The following is a 16,225-nucleotide window of genomic DNA, read 5'->3' as shown; positions in this document are numbered from 1 at the left end:
CTGTTCAAGCACCCATTCATAATGAAGATGCCATTGCCATCCTTTCAAAGTCTATGAAGAAGGTTTTTCCAACTCTTGTGACTACCGTAACTAATATTACAAGCCCATTCTAGGCAAGTACCATCCAGTCTTGCTTGGATGAAGAGAAAAGAAACCATACTAAAGGAACTTCATCATTCACTTCCTGTGAGCAAGTGTTAGTCCATACTGCTTCTACTAAGTGCTCCTTCTGTAAGAAAAAAGGGCATAATGTAAGCAATTGTTGGAAGAAATATCTTGAAAAAATGAAGTGCAATAAAATCAAAAAGACCGGGCATATCACTAGTTGTCCCAGTGTTCCAAAAGTACCTAAGGAATTGGAGGCCAACTTTTCCTCCCAATCCACAGATGACTGACTCTTTTGAGTCTTGTAACATTCTCTACCTATGAATATCCTTGTAGCCTGATTTATAAAGGCATCCCATTTGATTGAGGGGGGGAAAATTTTTCATGTCTTGTGATGCAATGCCATCCTCGCATTGAGGGGGGTGTTAGGATATAGGCATGGGAATCCACTCAAGCAAGGGTCTATAAGGGTAGAGGTACGTGAATGGCCTTAAGGGGCAGGGAAAACCCTAACCCTAGCTTGGTAGAGGCTATAAAAATAGCCTGTGGGTCACTATCAGTTGTGAGAGAGTGTACCCAAGTTGTACTCTAAGCAACTTAGTAAGAAAGATTTTGTTATTGTACTTTGAGCTCTCATCTCCCTTATGCACATTCTTCTTGTTGCGAACACTAATTTCTCATAGGTGATACCCAGTCCATGTTCTCTATTTCATAGATGAATCCTGCCCTCATTAGCTTATTGATTTCCTCCTTCACGGCTTGGGCATGTTTTGGATTCATAGGGTACAGTCATTATTTTACCGACACTACATCAGGGGCCATTGGTATGTTATGTGTCATGTAACGTGTCCACTAGAATCATCTAGGACACGTCTTAGCAGTCCATCGGGAAGAATGTCTAGAAAACTCCGCCCGGCACTCCCATGGAATGTTACGGGTTTTGCAATCTAGGTCTTCCCGCGTCTGCCCCGTAGCGGAAGTATCCTGGCCGTTTCCCACTTAGGATCGACCAGAATTAGGGTTTTCCTGTTTGGTCATTAGCTAACAGCAACTAGCGTCAGACCCGAGTGAACTACTTTACGCAGAAACGCCAGGTCCGAATCGGATTCACGCTGCACTTGGTTCAAGGAGAATGGGAAACGAGAGGGATGCAAGGCTCAACCTCTCTGCCATAAGGCATAGCCCCATTCCGTTCCCCTAAAACAGCATAAATCGGGTAAGACGTAACTCTAGATTATCGCTCTCATTATCCACCTCGATAACGATGATCATCCCGCTGTTTTTCGAGATTTTTGAGAAAAGTTCCCGGCTAAGCGGGACCACCCATCCGTGGGACGGACCCATGGTCCATCCTCCACACTTTCCTCGGTTTGTTTTAGTTATGTAATTATCTAACACATTAATTTGACATATAACAATCAGCTTCTTTAATTAACCCTGTTAGGCACTGGTTCCTTCACGTAATTTTATCACGTGACATAGAAAAACAATATCAAACAACTTCTTTATTATCATTTCATCATTTTATCTTTGAAATACAAGGGTTCCGCCCGTAGGCTTGTCCATAATCCACCTGAAGGCTATCCAGTAATCCGCTAGGGATCACTATTCCAAGCTTCTGCCCGTAGACTAGTATGCGGGCCTCGAGATCCAATCCCGAGTCGCGTTAGCCTCTTGTGCAGGACCCGGAAGGCGAGGGATTTACAGCCAGAGCCTCCCCCGGCACCCAAGCGTCCTCCTGCTCCAAGTAGAGCTCAACGGAAAGACCTCTCGCGGCGGGTTCGGTCCACGTTCCCAGCGCGGTCAACAACCCCCTTGGTTAGGTTCAGGCAGGCAGTCGGGGGTAACTGAAACTGCCACTCCCTTCAGGCCTTCAACCTGAAGCATTTAGATATCTTTTCATCCTTTAGTTCCTTGAGCAAACAATGCAAACAGTGCTTTCTAAACTATTACAAGCACAATCAATTCCAGTGGTCGTTTAATTTGGCCAACTGTTAAGGAGTGAATCCTTCTCTCCGAATGCATCCAGCATTCGATCCGGGATTAATTGCAACTTGGCAAGATTCCTATTGTCCTTGGGTTAGGGCCATACCCTGTTAACCCAACTTAATCAATACCTTAGGTTTTATTAATAGTAAATCCTGGCGACCATGTCGCTCCAATTCATTAATTGATCATTTGCTTCCAAGCAAATACCTAACTTCCCTTAACTTGGCAAATTTTCCCAATAAGGGTGATGTAACAGGATGACTACTCATCCTCTTGCAAGTTAACTTGCGCAAGAACCTGCCAACCTCATATCAAGAAATGGCAAAACTCTCTTGTGAACTTAACCCCAAGTCTATGCGACGTTGCAACTTTTTGCACAGGTGTCGCCTCTATTCCAAGGGATCATTTCACCCATTGAACGGTGTTTTCTGGTCAAGGAATTATGACTAGACTAGAAGTAGGGTTTAGGGTGTCTTCTTACTCAACGCAATCCTAATCGCACTAGGCCGACAACGTTCGGTCCTAGGGATTCCAACTCAATCCAAGTTCTGGCATTAGGTCGAATGATCCTTAGGGTAGAAACCCTAGATCATTATTTGCGTGAGCATCCAATTGACTCGACATTCCAGGAATGTGGGTAGGACCTTTGGGTTTGAGGCCTTCGACTTGGCGTCCATGTACGATACTTGGCTGCATTTCAACGTGCCAAGCCCTAGCTAGTACTTGAGGTTTTTATTGAATCGGCTAGTTATGCCTATACGAACCCTAACAGTCATGATACCACAAATGAGTTGGGTAAATTGACCTACTTGTCTTATGACAAGGACAATTCTTTCCTAGAGATGATAAACTTGATCTAAAGTAGAAAAATAGTTGCAAAATGTTACAATACATGTAAACATGCAATTCATTACTTCTACGCATCATAAGATCCGCAATAGCCCTATCCCTTTTTGCTAAAGTCAAAAGGCATGATAATTTGAAGAATAACTTACATAGGGCCTACTAGGATTTACATCGAGGAATAACGCCTACAACCTTTTGTCTAAGTATTTGAATTTCATGCTTTTATAAGCCATGCAATCATTCCTAAATGCAACTTGATGAAATGAAATTTGCGAATGTGTAAATGCGACCCTTAGATACAACAACATCGTGAATGAAGTTCATGCAACACTAAGGCAAGTGTTGATTTAATCCATTTCCAAGCATCTTTTTCCATGCAACTTATAAGATCGGGGTTCTTTTTCATGCCGTGCAACAGAAGTTAACAAATCCCTCACGCGAATCATAACGAAGGGAGTTATTGACTAAATGCAAAATACTCCTTTCCTACATGACCAATGCACTTAACAATTTCCTCTTTAACCCTAGGCCAGATGTGGCTTTCACTTTGAAAATGCACGACAAGGCAATTGGCTTTCACTTTGAAAATGCACGACAAGGCAATTTGTGACTAAGTTCATAGGGAGAGTAAGTGCTTTTCATTCATAGCTTTGTAGATGCATGATATGCATAGATCCTTTATCTATAATTTATCGAATGTACTTTTATCACTACCCATGAATTAATGATAACGTAGAATGAATTTCCCTATGGAATTAAGCGTATTTAAAACATCTCTTCATGTGGAAATATATTCACGGGTGGGAATATTACATTCTCTCCCCCTTAGAAGAATCGAGATGTCCTCATCTCGAGATAAACTGGGGATATTGAAGATTGAGAGAGCTTTCATCCATCCAGGTAGCATCCTCTTCGGGATAATCTTTCCACTGGACGAGGCATTCTTTCAAGGTTCTAGATCTTAACTGTCTCTCCCTGACATCTAAAATCTTTTCCAGTCTTAGTTCAAGGACTCCTTGACTAGGCATTACAATTTGTTGGTCATCAAGTACATGATTAGGGTTGGGTACATATTTTTTTAAGAGACTAATATGGAATACATTGTGAACTTTTAGGTTATCCGGAAGTTGCAATTTATAAGCATTGGGTCCCAGGCATTTGAGGATTTTATACGGCCCACAATACCTTGGACTTAGCTTCTTGCATTCTCCTAGAGATAGAGAACTCTTTTTAGGGCGTACACGAATGAAGACCATGTCTCCTTCTCCGAAGACCCTCTCTTGGCGTTTCAAATCTGCATATGCCTTTTGTCTATCTTTGGCTGCTTGTATATCTTGTCTTATTGACCTTATTTGGTCATCCATGTCTTCCAACATTTGTCTTGAAGCTTCAACTCTTAGGGTTGGATCAGAAAAGTTTAGGGGACTTCGACAATCATGACCATACAATGCCTGGAAAGGGGTCATTTGAATGCTCTGTTGGTAAGAAGCATTGTAGGCAAATTCTACTAACGGCAAGTACTGAATCCATCTCTTCGGCTCTCGACAGCAGTATGCCCTAAGCATATCCTCAATGATTTGATTTACTCGCTCTGTTTGTCCATCCGTTTGGGGATGGTAGGCAGTGCTAAAACGGAGTTGAGTTCCAATAGCTTCAAAGATAGCTCTCCAGAAGTGTGAAGTGAAGAGAGAGTCTCGATCGCTAATGATCCTTCTAGGTAACCCATGTAGCTTGAATATCTCTTTGATAAACACTCTTGCAATGTCGGAGGCTTTATAGTTTGTCTTTACTGGAATCAGGTGTGCAACCTTAGTAAGCATGTCAACTACAACCATAATGGAGTTGTATCCTCCTTGGATTTGGGGTAAGCCCACCACAAAATCCATACTGATGAATTCCCATTTCATTTGGGGAATGTCAAGTGGTTGCAATTTCCCTGGCATCATGACATGTTCAGCCTTGATACGTTGGCAAGACAAACATTCAGTGACATATTTGAGAACGTCACCTTTGAGCCTCTCCCAATGGTAGCTCTTCCTAACTGCATTAAGAATTTTTGCATAGCCAGGATGTCCTGCGAAAGGGGAATCATGAGCTTTCCATAATATCTTCTGCTTAAGTGACTGTCTTGTTGGTATACACAGCCTTGTTCTGTAGTAGATAAGTCCATTATCAATGGAAAATTCCTGATACTTAGCTTGTGACTTCAGACTCTGCTCCTTGGTAGATATTTCTTTTATCATGGTTTGGTAGGCCAAATCATGGCATGCTTCCTCTCTAGCTAGTTCGAGTATAGGGTTGCTTGGGATAGATACCTTTGTAGCCAGAGATCTGGCCGTTGATGGATTCTGCAAGATTAGGGAATTTAGGAATGCCTTGCGACTGAGTGCATCGGCAACTACATTCTCTTTCCCTGGTCGATACTTGATTTCAAAATCATATTCGTCCAACACTTCAATCCATCGACGTTGCCTCATGTTGAGCTCGTTCTGGGTAAAAATCCATTTGAGACTCTTATGATCGGTTACTAGAGTAAACTTGTTACCCAACAGGTAGTGTCTCCAAAGCTTTAGAGCATGGATGACAGCTAATAACTCCAGATCATGCGTGGCATAATTCTTTTCATGACTCTTCAATTTCCTTGAAGAATATGCTACTGGATGACCTTCCTGCATAAGTACACACCCCAAGGCAAGAATGCTGGCATCAGTTACTACCTCGAACTCCTTCTTGAGGTTAGGAAGTTTTAGAATAGGTGCTGATACCAAACATTGCTTCAATTGGTCAAAGCTATTTTGTTCGGGAGTTGACCATGTAATAGAAGTCTGCTTCTTTAGTAAGTCGGTAAGGGGTGCTGCAATCAAAGCATAGTTTTTGATAAAGACCCTATACCATCCTGTCAAGCCAAGAAAACTACGTATTTCTTTGATGGATACTGGTATTGGCCATTCAAGCACATCTCTGACTTTGGCTGGGTCTACTGATATTCCTTCTGATGATACTATGAATCCTAGATATTCAATCTGACGTTTGAAGAATGCACACTTCTTCATTTTTGCATACAGCTTATGAGACCTCATTGTCTCAAGGACAATCCGAAGTTGAGGTTCATGATCTTCTTCCTGTTTAGAATAAACTAAAGTGTCATCGAGGAAGACAAGCACGAAATCATCAAGATATGGTCTAAAAATATCCTGCATTAATCTATTGAAGGTGGCAGGTGCATTTGTAAGCCCGAATGACATAACCAAGAACTCAAAGTGCCCATATCTTGTATTGAAGGCCGTTTTTGGAATATCTTCATCCTTGATCCTTATTTGATAGTAACCTGACCTGAGATCAATTTTGGAGAAGATCTTTGCACCTTGAAGGCGATCAAGAAGCTCATCTATTCTAGGAATAGGATACTTATTCTTGACTGTTGATTGATTCAACCCACGGTAATCAATACATAGTCGAAGTGTCCCGTCTTTCTTTTTCTGGAATAGTACTGGAGCTCCCCATGGTGAGTTGCTAGGCCAGATGTAACCCTGATCTAACAGTTGCTTGAGTTGTTCCTTCAACTCAATAGCTTCCGGTATGGACATTCTATAAGGTCTCTTTGCAATTGGCGCAGCTCCAGGCATTAGCCTTATTTCATGATCAACTTCTCTTGGAGGTGGAAGTTCAGTTAATTCCTCAGGGAATACATCAGCGTATTCCTTTAGCCAAGAGGGTCCCTCATGAGACTCTTGCCTTTGATCTAACTTGTTGAGCTTGATCAGGTAAACAGGTAATCCTTTTCTAACCCCTTTTATGATCCGCGATACTTTGGCTAACTGGATTCTTGGCACTCCTGCCTCACCTTGAGTTGTAACAAACTCTCTTTCAGAGTTTCGAAAGGAAACTTGACCCTTTCCACAGTGGATGTGAGCGTCATTAGGCTTAAGCCAATCCATCCCCAGTAGACACTCATGGATACCTAAATTCATGACTCTGAATTTGACTGAGGTTTTCTTTCCTCCCAGAAGGAACTCTTCCATAGCAGTTTGCCTGGTACAAGTTACCTCACGGCCGTTTGCCAATTCCACCAGTAGGGTAGGTGCTTCTATTGTGGCTATTCCTAATCTTTTAGCACACGCTGGTGAGATAAAGGAATGTGTACTGCCACAATCAATCAAGGTTTTGAAGCCTTTACCTTGATAGTCTGACGGTGTTTGAATCACCGAGAACTGGCGATTCAGCCCCTTCTTGTGTAAAGCGGCATGGACTGTCGCTCTTTCGAATTCCGCTTCCATAGTCGGATCTTCCTCTTCTTCTGCTTCACATCTTTGCCTATTGGTAATGCAGGCAGTTCTTCCTCTTCCACGGGTGGCAGCTCCTTGACCGCGGCCTGCACCTTGACGGTGTCCCTCGCTGAGCTTGGGACATTGCCTTTGGAAGTGACCGAGTTTGTTGCAGTGGAAACATCGGAGGTTTCAACCATTACTGTGAGTAGGAACAAAGTTGTTGACGTTATTTGTCATTGCTTTCTTCCTTTGTCCTTGATTGTGACCTTGAACTCTCTTCACTTGGGGTCTGCATGTTCCTCTGTTCGGGTCACTATAAGACCAATTCTTAATACCCCTTGGTCTAGCTTGCACTTCCTGAATTATAGGTGCCGCTCGAATGAGTGCATCCTGAAGATCTGATGGTCGCATAGATTCGAGACGGGTATTTACAGGTGGATTTAAGCCCGCGCAAAATTTGGACACCTGCTGCGTCGTGTCCATTTGTGGCGCATACTTTAAGAGTGAGACAAATTTAGAGTAGTATGCGTCAAGGGTGAGTCCTAACTGTTTTAGCTCATAGAACTCATTCATTTTCTGTGTACGATATGCAGGTGGCAAATATCTCCCCTGCACGGCTTGCTTTAACTTCTCCCAAGTAGCGGACCCCTCTGAAGTCCCTTGATCCCTGCACCATTGTTTCCACCATAGTCTAGCTTCACCGGTGAGTTTTAATTTGGCGAGCATGGCCTGATTGGTAGGTGCAGTACCAGCTGCTTCGAAGTAATCCTCCATAGATTCAATCCAAATTTCAGCATCAGACTGGACGAATCTGCCTCTCCCGTCAAACTCGGGTGGCTTTATCTGTTTGAGGAGGAACTTCTTCTCCTAGATTACAGCAGTACTTGATGTAGGGGGCGAATTTGGAACCTGTACCTGGGGTTGTGCCTGGGTAAAAGTTTTCTTAATGTTATTGTATGATAATTGACATTAGCTTATCTTTAATTCAGTTATCTCGTAAATCATGAAGCTACTTAACTTTTTGTAACAACCCTGATGCTCAGTCGGATATTGATAAAAGAAGTCCTTATTTATATTTACATGGGCGTAGCCTTATACAATATCTCGTGTGATGATAATCCAATCATTACATTCAGTTAGGGGAGAACAACGTTGTATTGCATTTGTCTACAGGAACTGTGTAATAGTAGGGTTTTGGGTCATGGATCTTTAGGAATCGATAATTCATTGGAAGTTCAGGATATCCTTTCCGCTGAAATCCATACTTCCCATGGCGGCCCAACACCTTAATCCTGTCGGATGGGATTACACGGGTTACTTCCTCATATACATATGAGTTCAATTCAACCCTCCAACCTTGAATATGCAAAGTCGAATTTACGTGAGCTTCCACAAAAATGAATAGCTTCACGACTTTCAAGTCTTCCAACCACTTGATCCTCTTTAGGTTGGTTTGTAGATAAGCGAACCGGTGGGCAGCTATGTAGTAGATTCCTGAAGACCCAGTCCATCTTCGTTCTATATATAAAGGTGATGGATTATAAATCTGCTCCAGGATGTTCATCATTTCAACTCTCTACCTATAATGCGCAGAATGCATTGCAGTCATAAACATGATCCGGAACACCAAAAACTTGTTCCACGCTTCATAGTTCTACAAGACAGTATTGAAGATGAGGAAATGTTTGGACAGCAACAATTTCTTTACTTCATTTTATTGAGATCTTACAAAAACACTTCCGTTGTTGGTCGGCTCTGATACCAACTGTAACGTGTCCACTAGAATCATCTAGGACACGTCTTAGCAGTCCATCGGGAAGAATGTCTAGAAAACTCCGCCCGGCACTCCCATGGAATGTTACGTGTTTTGCAATCTAGGTCTTCCCGCGTCTGCCCCGTAGTGGAAGTATCCTGGCCGTTTCCCACTTAGGATCGACCAGAATTAGGGTTTTCCTGTTTGGTCATTAGCTAACAAAAACTAGCGTCAGACCCGAGCGAACTACTTTATGCAGAAACGCCAGGTCCAAAGCGGATTCACGCTGCACTTGGTTCAAGGAGAATGGGAAACGAGAGGGATGCAAGGCTCAACCTCTCTGCCATAAGGCATAGTCCCATTCCGTTCCCCTAAAACAGCATAAATCGGGTAAGACGTAACTCTAGATTATCGCTCTCATTATTCGCTTCGATAACGATGATCATCCCGCTGTTTTTCGAGATTTTTGAGAAAAGTTCCCGGCTAACCGGGACCACCCATCCGTGGGACGGACCCATGGTCCATCCTCCACACTTTCCTCGGTTTGTTTTAGTTATGTAATTATCTAACACATTAATTTGACATATAACAATCAGCTTCTTTAATTAACCCTGTTAGGCACTGGTTCCTTCACGTAATTTTATCACGTGACATAGAAAAACAATATCAAACAACTTCTTTATTATCATTTCATCATTTTATCTTTGAAATACAAGGGTTCCGCCCGTAGGCTTGTCCATAATCCACCTGAAGGCTATCCAGTAATCCGCTAGGGATCACTATTCCAAGCTTCTGCCCGTAGACTAGTATGCGGGCCTCGAGATCCAATCCCGAGTCGCGTTAGCCTCTTGTGCAGGACCCGGAAGGCGAGGGATTTACGGCCAGAGCCCCCCTGGCACCCAAGCGTCCTCCTGCTCCAAGTAGAGCTCAACGGAAAGACCTCTCGCGGCGGGTTCGGTCCACGTTCCCGGCGCGGTCAACAACCCCCTTGGTTAGGGTCAGGCAGGCAGTCGGGGGTAACTGAAACTGCCACTCCCTTCAGGCCTTCAACCTGAAGCATTTAGATATCTTTTCATCCTTTAGTTCCTTGAGCAAACAATGCAAACAGTGCTTTCTAAATTATTACAAGCACAATCAATTCCAGTGGTCGTTTAATTTGGCCAACTGTTAAGGAGTGAATCCTTCTCTCCGAATGCATCCAGCATTCGATCCGGGATTAATTGCAACTTGGCAAGATTCCTATTGTCCTTGGGTTAGGGCCATAACCTGTTAACCCAACTTAATCAATACCTTAGGTTTTATTAATAGTAAATCCTGGCGACCATGTCGCTCCAATTCATTAATTGATCATTTGCTTCCAAGCAAATACCTAACTTCCCTTAACTTGGCAAATTTTCCCAATAAGGGTGATGTAACAGGATGACTACTCATCCTCTTGCAAGTTAACTTGCGCAAGAACCTGCCAACCTCATATCAAGAAATGGCAAAACTCTCTTGTGAACTTAACCCCAAGTCTATGCGACGTTGCAACTTTTTGCACAGGTGTCGCCTCTATTCCAAGGGATCATTTCACCCATTGAACGGTGTTTTCTGGTCAAGGAATTATGACTAGACTAGAAGTAGGGTTTAGGGTGTCTTCTTACTCAACGCAATCCTAATCGCACTAGGCCGACAACGTTCGGTCCTAGGGATTCCAACTCAATCCAAGTTCTGGCATTAGGTCGAATGATCCTTAGGGTAGAAACCCTAGATCATTATTTGCGTGAGCATCCAATTGACTCGACATTCCGGGAATGTGGATAGGACCTTTGGGTTTGAGGCCTTCGACTTGGCGTCCATGTACGATACTTGGCTGCATTTCAACGTGCCAAGCCCTAGCTAGTACTTGAGGTTTTTATTGAATCGGCTAGTTATGCCTATACGAACCCTAACAGTCATGATACCACAAATGAGTTGGGTAAATTGACCTACTTGTCTTATGACAAGGACAATTCTTTCCTAGAGATGATAAACTTGATCTAAAGTAGAAAAATAGTTGCAAAATGTTACAATACATGTAAACATGCAATTCATTACTTCTACGCATCATAATATCCGCAATAGCCCTATCCCTTTTTGCTAAAGTCAAAAGGCATGATAATTTGAAGAATAACTTACATAGGGCCTACTAGGATTTACATCGAGGAATAACGCCTACAACCTTTTGTCTAAGTATTTGAATTTCATGCTTTTATAAGCCATGCAATCATTCCTAAATGCAACTTGATGAAATGAAATTTGCGAATGTGTAAATGCGACCCTTAGATACAACAACATCGTGAATGAAGTTCATGCAAAACTAAGGCAAGTGTTGATTTAATCCATTTCCAAGCATCCTTTTCCATGCAACTTATAAGATCGGGGTTCTTTTTCATGCCGTGCAACAGAAGTTAACAAATCCCTCACGCGAATCATAACGAAGAGAGTTATTGACTAAATGCAAAATACTCATTTCCTACATGACCAATGCACTTAACAATTTCCTCTTTAACCCTAGGTCATATGTGGCTTTCACTTTGAAAATGCACGACAAGGCAATTGGCTTTCACTTTGAAAATGCACGACAAGGCAATTTGTGACTAAGTTCATAGGGAGAGTAAGTGCTTTTCATTCATAACTTTGTAGATGCATGATATGCACAGATCCTTTATCTATAATTTATCGAATGTACTTTTATCACTACCCATGAATTAATGATAACGTAGAATGAATTTCCCTATGGAATTAAGTGTATTTGAAACATCTCTTCATGTGGAAATATATTCACGGGTGGGAATATTACATGTCACCACTCTAGAATCCATGCCTTTGAACTCATCTAATGACTAGGCAAACACATCCTTTTACTCTTGCAAGAGCACAATGAGACTAGCCTCTTCCTCTTTGGTGTCAGCTATAAACACCAATCGAGGCTGTTGAGATATCGAGCTCCACTCGTGATATGCTAGGGTGACTGTTGTGCATTTATGTCACCGACTTGTTAGCTGCAGATGCGGTTGGTACACCGCCTATGAATAATAGCTAGATGACAGCTATCCTTATCTACTCTATTTTGTGGCTCAGTTATATGCCACCTTAGGTAGTTGAGTTTGGTTTGAGACCCATATATGAGGTTCTTCTATTTCTTTGTACTAGATTTCTTTTTGGCTTACACAACTAAGAAGAGGAAAATTGTTTTTAGCCTCCACCTGTGTGTGTATTCCCCCATTGTGCAAGCAAGAAAGCTACAAGTGAGACTCCTTCCTTCTCTCCCACAATCTTGACATGGTATCATAGCCTTGTTCATGGTAAGGAGCTCAAGAAAGAAAACCAAGTTCGCGGTGTTTTGGTAAGAGGACCAATGTTGCTTTCATTTTTCTGCTTTGGGAGCAAGTCTCCGCAGGTAGCACAGCCGGAAAGTGCAAGAGTGCATTGTCTCGGATTGAGACGCCCTTCGCGGTGTAGCAAGAGGGCAGTATATGCTATGGGAGAAGGCTTTAGCCCTTGGTTGCTTTGTTTTTTTTATTTGAGGCCATTTCGGGGCCTGTTTTGGAGGCGGAAGTTTTCTGCACGCACTCAAAAAAAGGCCCTGTTTTATGCTGTGCGACCACTGTTCTACACGTTGGTGAAAAGTTACTATAGAAATTGCATCATATGCTTGTGCACAGAGTCATTGGGAGTTACAGAATCATCCTTGTTGCCTGTTGATAAATCGTCACTAGGAAGTGATTGTGTGGTCAAATACCACCTTCGTCAATTTTTCGGATTCGCCCTTGTGAGGCTGAAGCTGTGTTCTTTGCAGTGATAGAATTTTTTGCAGTATTCTGTAATGGCGTCCAATTCTCTTTCACAGATTGTCACTGAAAAGCTTGACAAGAACAACTTCCAAGCATGGAAGTTTAGAATGACGAATTTCCTTATGGGAAAAGGATAATGGGAATTCATTGCAGCAAATGAAGAAGAACCAGCTCTTCCTGATGTTCCCAATCAACAGCAAATGTAGGCATTTAAAGCATGGCATGAGAGAGCCAGGAAAGTTATATACTGGCTGTCTATCAGCATTTCAGACTCTATGATTGTGCATATTCAAGATGCAAGTATGCCAAAGGAGGCATGGGATACTTTGTCAAAAATGTATAGCACAAATACGCAAGCCAGGAAAATGCAGCTCAAGCAAGAGTTGCACAATGTGCAAAGAGAAAGTATGAGCATCAATGACTACCAGATGAAGGTGAAGAAGATTGCAGATGCACTTGCTTCCATTGGGTCACCAGTGGAAGATGATGATTTAGTTTCTGTGACCTTGAATGGTCTAGGAAAGGATTATGCACAATTCCGAACATCCATTTTCGTATATGAAAGATTTTCTGATTTTGAGGAGTTGATTGCTCTTCTAATTTCTGAGGAGTAGAGAAATGGTGGTGCATCTTCTTTAGGAGGAACTTCAAAAGAAGCTGTCTTCTACTCAAATGCTGGAAGAGGTAGAGGCAGAGGTAGAGGAGGCTGATCTAGAGGCCATGGTAGAAATCAGAATATGCAATAAACTCAAGAAAACCAGTCCTATGGAGGAGGATGTGGTAACTCTAGAGGCAGGGGAGCCAAAGAGGTCGTGGTGGATGGCAAAGAGGCCAAAATGCAAACAGCAATGTTGAATGCTACTACTGTGGTAAAATGGATCATATGGCTAAAGACTGCTATAAAAAGCAGAATGACATCATGAATGGAAAATTGCAACACGGGAATTATGCATCTTCTAGTAGACAAGGTGATGACAAAAATGAGCATTTGTTTATGGTGCAGCATATGACCAATTCTGTGACAAGTGCAGAAGAAAGAAATGATGTGTGGTATGTTGACTCAGGTGCATCAAACCACATGAGAGATCATGCAAAATAGATGCAGGATGCAAGGAAAATGGAAAAACCAGGATTTGTGGAGACTGGTGATGATACTGTACATCCTATTGTGCAGATTGGAAATATTCCTTTGTCTATGTAGGATGGAAAAAAGAAATACCTGTCGGATGTATTTCATGTCCCGAATATCACCAAGAACCTAGTTTCTGTTGGTCAAATGGTTGAGCAGGGCTTGCAGGTTAGATTTAATTCTCATGGATGCTTTATTGAGGATATGAAAAATAAAGATAGCAAAAGGAAAAAAGAAGGGTATAATGTTTACGTTGAATGCAGACATGCCTGAATTGAGTGCAGCAATGTTTGCACATGGGACCAGTGTAGTTGTAGATATTGATATCTGGCATAAACGCATTGGTCATGTTAATGTACAATGACTTAAATCAATGCAAGCCCAAAATATTGTTGCAGGATTGCCTAAATTCAAGGTTGCAGAAATGCATAAGGTATGTGAAGCTTGTCAATTTGGAAAACAAGCAAGGAAACCAGTTCCTAGACATGTTCAAGAGAGTAAGACGCCATTGGAATTAATCCACTCTAATGTGTGGAAGCTGCATCTCTTGGAGGCTATCATTATTTTGTCACTTTTATTGATGAATATAGCAGAAAATTTTGGGTGTATTTTATGAAAAAAAAAAAGTGAAGTTTTTGGGCATTTCAAAACTCTTAAAGCTATGGTTGAAAAAGAAACAAGCCTGTAAATAAAATGCCTAAGGTCAGATGGAGGGGGAGAGTACCTCTCAAATGAGTTTGCAAGGTTCCTGCAGGAGCATGGCATAAAGCAACAATATTCATGTAGTCATACCCCACAACAAAATGGAATTGCAAAAAGGAAAAACAGGCATATTGGAGAGGTATCTCGTGCCATGCTCAACGAAAAAGACTTGCCAGATTTTTACTAGGCTGAAGCAGTTGCTACAGCAGTCTACATAATGAATAGGACTCCCATTGCACCAATACATGGGATGACTCCAGAGGAGAGGTATACTGGTAGCAAACTAGATATTTCTCATTTGAAGATTTTTGGTTGCATTGCCTATGTTCATGTGCCATATGAGTTGAGATCCAAGTTGGATCCAAAGGCTTAGAAGTGCATCTTTATTGGTTACTCTTTTCAGAGAAGAAAGGGTATAGATGCTATAACCCTTCTATCGTAAGTTTACATTGAGCAGAGATGTTGTTTTTGATGAGATGAGTAGTTGGTATAAACCAATAAATGTGATTGATGATGTAGACGCACAAAATAGTAATGCTGCACAGAATTCACAGCAGCAGTCACAAAATATTAGTGGATCTGGAGTGTCCTCTAGCAGTGAATCACATTCTTCGCCATGGACAGGTAGATTGAGATCAGGAGAATCTCCTCAAAACAATGTAGATAGTGGTATGCAAGTTTTACGAAAAGGAAAAGAGAAGGTAGATCAGCCCATGTTTGATGTGAATGTAGGTCACTCTTATGTGGATGGTGAATCCAGTGGCTCAAAACAGAGCATTGATGATGAGTTGGGTATTCCTTCTATTGTTACACCTGGAGTAAGAAAGACCATGGATGTTTTGAGAGCACCTGGGAGTGAACCTACTTTGTGCAGGTCTACTAGGGCTAGGTATCCTGTGGACAAGCTAAAATATGATGGATTTACAGCCATTCACTATGCCTATATGGTCAAAGTGATACAGGAACCAGAACCCACTTCTTTTGAGCAAGCCATGGTAAAAGAAAAATGGGAGAAAGCCATGGATAAAGAAATGGATGCCTTGGAAGCAAATGCTACATGGGAATTGATACCTTTGCCTAAAGGTAAGAATGCAATTGGTTGTAAGTGGGTTTATAAGGTGAAGCACAATGCAGATGGTTTTGTGAACAAATACAACGCAAGATTAGTAGTCAAGGGGTATGCACAAACATATGGCATTGATTATGAGGAAACATTTAGTCCGGTTGCAAGGATGGCAACCATAAGAGCAGTCATTACTATTGCTGCATCAAAGGAATGGTCTTTACATCGGATGGATGTAAAGAATGCCTTCTTGCATGGTGATTTGCAAGAAGAGGTATATATGGAGTAGCCACCAGGTTATGTGCATGCTGTTCATCCTGAGTTTGTTTGCAGGTTGAAGAAAGACTTGTATGGCTTGAAGCAAGCACCTAGAGCATGGTCTGACAAGATAGGACAGTATCTTGTCACTATTGGCTTTCAGATTTCCAAGGAAGATTTCTCACTTTATGTGAGAAAAACAGAGAAAGGTATTATGCTACTTGTCATTTATGTTGATGATTTGATTATGACAGGTGAGAGTGATGAAGATATCCTTCATGTGAAAATGCTATTGAA

The sequence above is a fragment of the Lygodium microphyllum genome, chromosome 13, assembly GCF_053477565.2.
Source record: "Lygodium microphyllum isolate KBCC chromosome 13, Lygodium_microphyllum_v1.1.10, whole genome shotgun sequence".
In the NCBI taxonomy this organism is placed as follows: Eukaryota; Viridiplantae; Streptophyta; class Polypodiopsida; order Schizaeales; family Lygodiaceae; genus Lygodium; species Lygodium microphyllum.
The sequence above is the reverse complement of the archived record's forward strand: the minus strand, read 5'-3'. Positions refer to the sequence as shown.